The sequence below is a fragment of the Antennarius striatus genome, chromosome 6 (genome assembly GCF_040054535.1).
Source record: "Antennarius striatus isolate MH-2024 chromosome 6, ASM4005453v1, whole genome shotgun sequence".
NCBI lineage: Eukaryota > Metazoa > Chordata > Actinopteri > Lophiiformes > Antennariidae > Antennarius > Antennarius striatus.
Genome location: NC_090781.1, coordinates 16,666,841 through 16,674,840, shown reverse-complemented (window position 1 = coordinate 16,674,840; position 8,000 = coordinate 16,666,841).

Here is an 8,000-nt window from a genome sequence, read left to right as displayed (position 1 = left end):
AGGAAAACATAAATTGGACATTCTTTAGTGTCAAATGTTTATGTAGCCAGATGATGGACTGTTTGAAAAATCAATAGTTCCATAACATACCAGGATGTGAGAAATTTGAACCTGTTTGCTTAGTTGGAGAGGATCTTCATTGAAGTAACACGGCTAGATGGAAAGAATCAGAGGAAATGGAAGGACTTGTAAATGAAAGGAGGTGGGAGGGTTCATGACAGAGCAGAGTGGTGTGTACGGAATGAATACAGGTTGTACTGAGAGGCAACCACAGAGAGTGTTTTACAAGGGCATGAGTTACATGGTTGAAGATATGTGTAATCTAGACTGATTTATTGATTATGGGTTCACAATACTGAAAGAGGACTCTAAATCTCTCCCTTCAAAAGAAGGAGATGAGTTGAAATATGATATTTAAAATAGAATCATAGGTATTAAAAAATGATTTAATCAGGAGTGTGGAGTGTGAGAACTTAAAAAGAGTGGTCCGCAGTATTCTTCACCATTGAAAATAATAAATTATTTGATACAGTGATACCTCTACTTACAAATGTCTGTACTTACAAAATTTTCCACTTACATAACTTCTCAGCAGGAAAATATTACCTCTAGTTACAAAAGAAATTTCGACTTATGAAAGGGTAAAAATACAATATGGGCTGATACTCGCAGCTCCCACAGGTTCCTGAATGCAGCATTCTCATAGCTGCTCTGCCATTGGCTATTACCTAGTATCTTCCTGGCATGCCATTAACTAAGAGGGACCTCTGTGTGGAGCTAGATCGGTGTTTATGCAGGGTCCTCGTCATTCGGCTCTCAACCCATGAGGTGTTGATAGTTTTACCTAAATATATTAACTTTTAGAGTATTCGCTATGGACCCCAAGAAAGTGATGGAAAGAAAGTGTTTGTCCGTAAAAACAAAGCAAGAGATAATAGAAAACCATGAAAAAGGCCTGCGTTTGGTTGATCTACAATCGCCAAGTTATTACAGTTTTTTTCAGTCGCTAACAAGCGTTTGTCCAAACAGTAGTCACATTTTCAAAACTAAACACAATTGGCACAGCATCGGTCTTTTGTGGCCATACCATTGACACATTTCATGTTGTTTTCACTCAATATGCAGTCAGTGAACATATTTCCATAATGCTTTCATTTTCTTAACAGACAAGCTATACCTCCCAACAAAATTATGGATTTTTTTTTATTATTATTTACGAATGTTAGCACACAACATCCCACAATAGCAATAGCAACAATATTCCAAACCTTTGATACAGTATGGGGAATTGGGGAATTAAGTTTAGCATTCGCTTTAAAAGATATCTGGCGCAATCTGGCGTTATGAATGGGTATAATGTCTAGACCCCGAATGTAAGACGACCCCCACTTTTTCAATCTTATTTTAATGCAAAAAACACTGTTGTATATTTGGGCCAACATGGTATTAGTGTGTACAGGCCCTGAACACACACTCACACACACAGGGGTCCTGTACGCATGCAGCGGGGGGTAGAGTGGCGGGCAGCTCCTTTGTGGTGCGCCAAAATGAGCAACTTGTAAGGGTGACGGCACCTTGCTCAAGGGCGCATCGGCAGTGCTCCGGAGGAGAACTGACACCTCCCACTGTCAGCTCACACTGGGAGCGGGAATCGAACCGCAAATCTTGGAACATTAGACGACCCGCTCTACCGCTGAGTCACTGCCCCCCCATTGACACACAGCTGATCATTACCAAGGCTATCCCAGATGTATCGCTTTGGATGATATCAGAGATCGTAGAGATTAGAGACAGTAATTTTGTGGTTTTTTTACGTAACCCCCCCCCCGCCCCCTTTTTTTCTGGGCATTTTGCTGTTGTTGTTTTTTTCTGTTCAGAATACTCTTGTGTGTTTCATGACTATTTTATTCACTGTAAGCTTTTTCTTTTCTATCATATTGTAAACAGTATTTTTACTGTACCTCCTGTAATAAAATGTAACGGAAAAAAACTGATTTACTCTTTGCTAGAGTACTTTTGAATGTGAAAATTGCATGTGGACATACAGTGCAGTTCCCAACCAAGAAATTTTTGTGTACATTTTGCATGCAAATGCCGGTAAAACTGAAATATAAAAGTCTATGCAATTTCTATAATGTCAACAGTACCCAGTATTTTGAAACCTGGTGTACTTTGATTGACTGCATGTACCTTATGAAGTGAAAACAAGCATTATTGTTTGACATATGAGTCGAATATCCAGTGTTTTGGTAAAGTGTGTCTACAGAAAAAGATGTATTCTATTTTGAAATGAAGAGTTAGTGTTTATTTAACAAGATATGTTTTTGAGAAGAAAATTAACCATTTGGTCAATTGTGCTTTCTAGGTGTGAGTCTGTGTTAAGAGTTTAGAAAAAGTATTTGAAGTACAGGAAAGCGCTTGGTAGCGACTGAAAAAAACTGTCAAACAAAAGGAAGTTAAAGGAGTTTAAGGCATCGCATGGGTGGTTGGAGAAGTTTTAGGTTCCAACCTTGTAACCCTTTAGTTTGAGATCGGGTGGTGCGGGGGCCTTATGGGTTGCAGCCTTGTGTTGTCTGACTTTCACAGACACCATATGGGTAGGTGACCAAACGTCTACATATCCTGAATGATCCACTTCACCCACACAGTGGGTGAAGTGGCGGCGCGTAGTGGTGAGCACTGCTGCCTAACAGCAAGAAGGTCATGGGTTCAAACCCCAGCATTTCCAACATGGCCTTTCTGTGAAGAGTTTGCTCTCTCCGTAATGACAAAATAAAGACCTTTATCTTTACAGACACCACCCCTCAATGTCAGTTTTAGTTAGGGACATTCACAGGTTGATGCGGTCAATGTAGTTACGCCTCCTGTAGGACCTAAATCATCCACACCTATTGTGTCTGTTAGGGACACAATAGGCACTCATGTTTTTCAGTTTCCTGCCCTGCATTTTCATGTAACAGTCCACAAGCTCTGCCACTGTATTCATCTGCACCCAATAATCCACTGGAAATTCACTGGGTTTAGTGGCATTAAAAATCTGCTAACAGTAAGCATGATGCAGGTCTCTCATTGAAGTACCGCCTGAGAATTTCATCATTTCAGTATTTTCAGTATTTTAATTCTCAAAGTCGCTGCTTTCTTCTGTGACCCCAGTAAAAGACTTTTTTCCTATAATTACATTCATATTTTATTCATGGGTTTCAAACACTTTGTGTAATAAAACAAATAAATTTCATCATATTTAGATCTCTGGAATAAGGGTCTGGCAGTCCACAGCTAACTGTTTAGGGATTTCTCATTTGAACAAATGCAACAATCTGAATATTAATAGGTAAAATTCTAACTTTGAATAGTAGTTATGCCTTTATTAGTAGGTACTAATGGTGTGCAATCTGGCATGTTAGATAGTTTAGCAGAAGTTTTGTGAAAGATAAACAAATTCACTTTTACTTTTAGAACTGTTAATACATACAACACACAAACCATTACGTCATGGTAACCAGTGCCTAGTTGCTGTCGTTGTGTTTAACAGTGCTCGTCAAGTTAATGACTTGTTTGTTTTTGGTGCTGATAGGAGAGATGTGTCATGCTCTGCCCTCCAGAGTAATTCCTCTTCAGTACTTAGCTCTAGTAATGAACCTCAGAGGGTTTGGTGACACAGTGCAGTAAACAGCAAGTGTTTTGTTTTGTTTAATTACTGAAAGTGGCAGACGAGTAAACTTTTGAAAGTCAATGCATGGTTCAAGTGGATGCAGTAAGATTCATAGAATTTTTAACAGATTTAGAAACAAGAAAAAGCTTGTCAGACGATATTTTGATTACATACAGTAAGTCAATGGTTAGTAGTAACAGCCAACATGACCATCTATACTGTCACCAGTTTGGTGTCTGTGAGTTAGTTGTTGCATGGTTAAAATCTTATCTATCTGATAGGACCTAATGTGTCTCCTAGAATAATAAAACTTCCGCCTTCTCCGACATCAAATATGGCGTACCTCAGGGGTCTGTGCTTGGTCCTTTGTTATTCTCCCTGTATGTTGCATCTCTTGGTCAAATTATACACAGCTTTGGAATAAATTTTCAGTGTTATGCTGATGACACACAACTTAACATGCCCATAAAAGCAGATGATCGATCTGAATTAATTAAACTAGAGGCCTGTCTTTCTGCCGTGAATAGTTGGATGTCCAGTAATTTCTGCTCCTAAACCCAGACAAAACAGAGATGTTAATCATTGGACCTGCCCGACATAGAAACCAATTTGAACAACTAACAATATCTGTAGATAACTGTTTAATAACCCAAAGTTCATCAGTCAAGAATCTTGGAGTAACGTTACATTCAACTGACCCGCAGTGGAGACTTCTGTACAAACCTCCCCTCAAGAAAAAAACAGCCGACCTCCAGTGGAGGATTTTGCATGGTGCCGTCGGTTCCAATGCTTTTGTCTCTGTTTTTGCCCCTGCAGTGTCCAGCCAGTGTCCCTTCTGTCCTCTTCAGGAGACAGTCTTTCATACTTTCAGTGAGTGTGGGAGACTTGCAGTGCTCTTCACTCTTCTAACGAATGTTTTTAACTTGTTCAATGAAAACTTTAGTATCAGGAAATTCATCTACGGTGCTGGGTACAATAGATCGAATCAGAGAAAGTGGCAGCTTTTAAATTTTATTTCTGGGGAGGCAAAACTTGCAATTCATGTGACCAGGAAGAGGAAAATTGAAAACAATATCGCTCAAGAAGCAGCTACTGTTTTTTGCTGTAACATCAGATGTCGCTTAAAACTAGAATTTGGTTTCTATAAATTGACAAAAGACCTGAATAACTTTAGGAACATCTGGTGTTACAAAAATGCCCTATGCACTTTAGTTGATGACCACCTCACTTTTGCAAACTTCCTGTTATAATGCACTAATTCTTATATTGTATTTCCCTTTGTCTCTTGGTGTTTAATGTTTTTGAGTGTTTAGTGTTTTTGAAATTTCATCTAATGAAAATTTGTAAAATGTTCTAAATGTTCTAAATGTTAAATGTTAAATGTGATTGAAGTTTGTTTGGAAAAGATGTTCTGAGGCACTTAAATGCTTTCATCTAATGTAAAACTGCAAAATGTTTGAATGAGATTAAAGTGTTTTTGCAAAAATCAAAAAAAAAAAAAAAAACCTCTCTCCTTTGACCAGCATATTAAAGAGGTGACAAAGATCGCCTTCTTTCATCTACGTAATATCTCCAAAATTAGGTCCTCTTTATCTATGGCTGATGCAGAGATTCTGATTCATGCCTTTGTGTCCTCTAGACTTGACTATTGCAATGTTCTGTTATCAGGGTTGCCTCGGTCCGGTACTAGGAGCCTTCAGATGGTTCAGAACACAGCAGCAAGAATATTAACTAAAACTAGGAAATTTGACCATATCACCCCAGTATTAGCTGCATTACATTGGCTCCCGATTCATGTTAGATCCGACTTTAAGGTACTTCTATTGACGTACAAAAGCATTAATGGGCTTGCTCCCACCTACTTGTCTGATCTGGTTAAACCTTACACTCCGATGAGGGCTCTCCGCTCTCAGAATACAGGTCTCTGTTGTGTTCCTAGAGTTAAAAAGAAGTCAGCTGGCCAGAGGGCCTTCTCCTATCGTGCCCCTTTCCTGTGGAATAATTTCCCTATAGATATTAGAAAGTCTGAATCCGTAGGATTTCTAACTTAGGCCTCTGTCTCCCATTAATCCTCTCCCATTCTGGTCCCTCTAGCACCACTCTCGTCCCTGCTCTCTCTATCTCTCTCCCTCTCCCTCCCTCTCCTGTTCTCTCTCTCAGGCCTCTGTGTGGTGGATCATCGGCAATCGGTGACCTCTGTCTGCTTCTTTGGCTGGTGATATCAAAAGCTACACAGTGGACCTGCTTCACTATCCACTAGGGGAGTCTGGTTCCATCTCATTGGGTTCAGCTGTGGTTTTTGGGTTTTGGCAGGGGTAATCATACACTGTAACTTTTTTGAGAACAAAGGAATTATTTGGTCTGTCCTCAGAGTGGTGGATCTTCTGCAATTGGTGACCTCTGTGTGCTTCATTGGCTGGTGGTGACTCCCTCTACTGGATGGATCAGCGTGCCTTTGTCATACATTTATTGTTGTTATTGTTACTGTCATTGTTATTGTTATTGTGTAGTTAATCTGTACATGCAATATCTATTGGTTAGTCTGTCCACTCCTGGAGGAGGGGTCCCTCCTCTGCAGTCTTCCTGAGGTTTCTCCCATCCATTTTTTTCCCCCTGTTAAAAAGGTTTTGGGGGGAGTTGTTCCTTATCCAATGTGAAAGTCATACTGCCCCCAGTACACAAAGGTCAGAGGGATATCGTCCATGTGCAGATTGTAAAGCCCTTTGAGACACTATTTGTGAATCTGGGCTATATAAGAATAAATAAACTTGAAACTTGAACCATGTTCTAAATTCTAAACAAACACATTACAGAGAAGTGAAACTCCATACAACACTCAGAGCTGGAAATGATAGGTAAGAAGGGTCCATGCTTGGCATTCATAAAAGCCAAAAGTCGGCCCCCCTGGTTGTCTGCAGCTCCTGCATCCACACGCTGGATGGCAGAGCAGGAGAACATCCAGGGTCCTTCATCCAGTCCTTCACCTTCATCATAGTGGTTCTGTGTGTGTCTTGAAGTAATGATGACAAAATAAGTGACCCTGACCCCGACTCCCAAGGGAGCAGCAGAACGGGATGGCAGTAGCTGAGTTGACCAAAGTATGGAGTGTGAACTGGTAGCTGGAGTGGTGACTGCTTACCTCCTGAGCACAGCTGCAGTGCCCTTGAGCCAGGCCCCGAGCCCGACAAGCCGCTTTTAAGGCACTGCTATGTGGCTGCCCCTCGCTCCACCATCTGTCTCCCTTAATTGCATACCGTACAGGCCCTTGTGTGTGCGTGTGTGTGTGTGTGTGTGTGTATGTGTGTGTGTGTGTGTGTGTGTGTGTGTGTGTGTGTGTGTGTGTGTGTGTGTGTGTGTGTGTGTCAGAATGTCCTTCTAACCCTAAACCCAACTCTAATCCTAAAACCAACACCAAATGTCCAGATAAATCATATTTCACTGGATTCAAGGGGATCTTCCTGGTATTTACAGCACCATTTACTTGACAGTGATTTACCTCACCTGAAACTTTTCAGTAGTATGTCTTAAACCTAATTACATGTAAATCGTCACTGCTTCATGGCTTGAATGGAGACAATCGTCTTAAGATATTGTTCTCCAAAATGAGACTCATAAAAAGATTGGTCTTTCTTGCATCAATGCCTTTGGACACTAACTTTTCTGTGAAGGATATATTATAGAGAACTGTGAAGAATAGTCTCATTATAGCTTTAGCTTAACAGTGATATTAATGAGGTATTACTTGATCATAACCCTGTGGACCCACCACTCACAGGGCAGACCGTTAGGGTCGGGTGCGCTGCCATATGGATGGCAGTGAAAACAAGGGGTCACGACATACCAGACTCAGACGGCAGAAGCTGGCTTTAGGGACGTGGAATGTCACCTCACTGGCGGGGAAGGAACCAGAGCTTGTGTTGGAGGTGGAGTGTCACCAGTTGGATCTGGTGGGGCTTACCTCCACGCATAGCCTCGGTTCTGGATCCAAACTCCTGGAGAGGGGTTTGACCTTGTTCCTCTCCAGAGTAGCATCAGACGTGAGGTGAGGGGTGGGTGTGGGGACACTCACAAGCCCCTGGCTGAGTGCCGCTGTGTTGGGGTTTATCCCGGTGGACGTGAGGGTTGCCTCCCTACGCCTTGAGGCTGTGTGTGTGTGTGTGTGGGGGGGGAACAGACTCTGACTGTTATTTTTGCGTATGCACTAAATAATAGCTCGGAGTATTCGGCCTTCTTGGGAACCCTAAATGGGATCCTTCATGGGAGATCTGTGGGGGACTCCGTTGTTCTCTGGGGGACTTCAATGCACACCCTCGGCAATGACAGAGACACCTGGAGGAGCATGATTGGG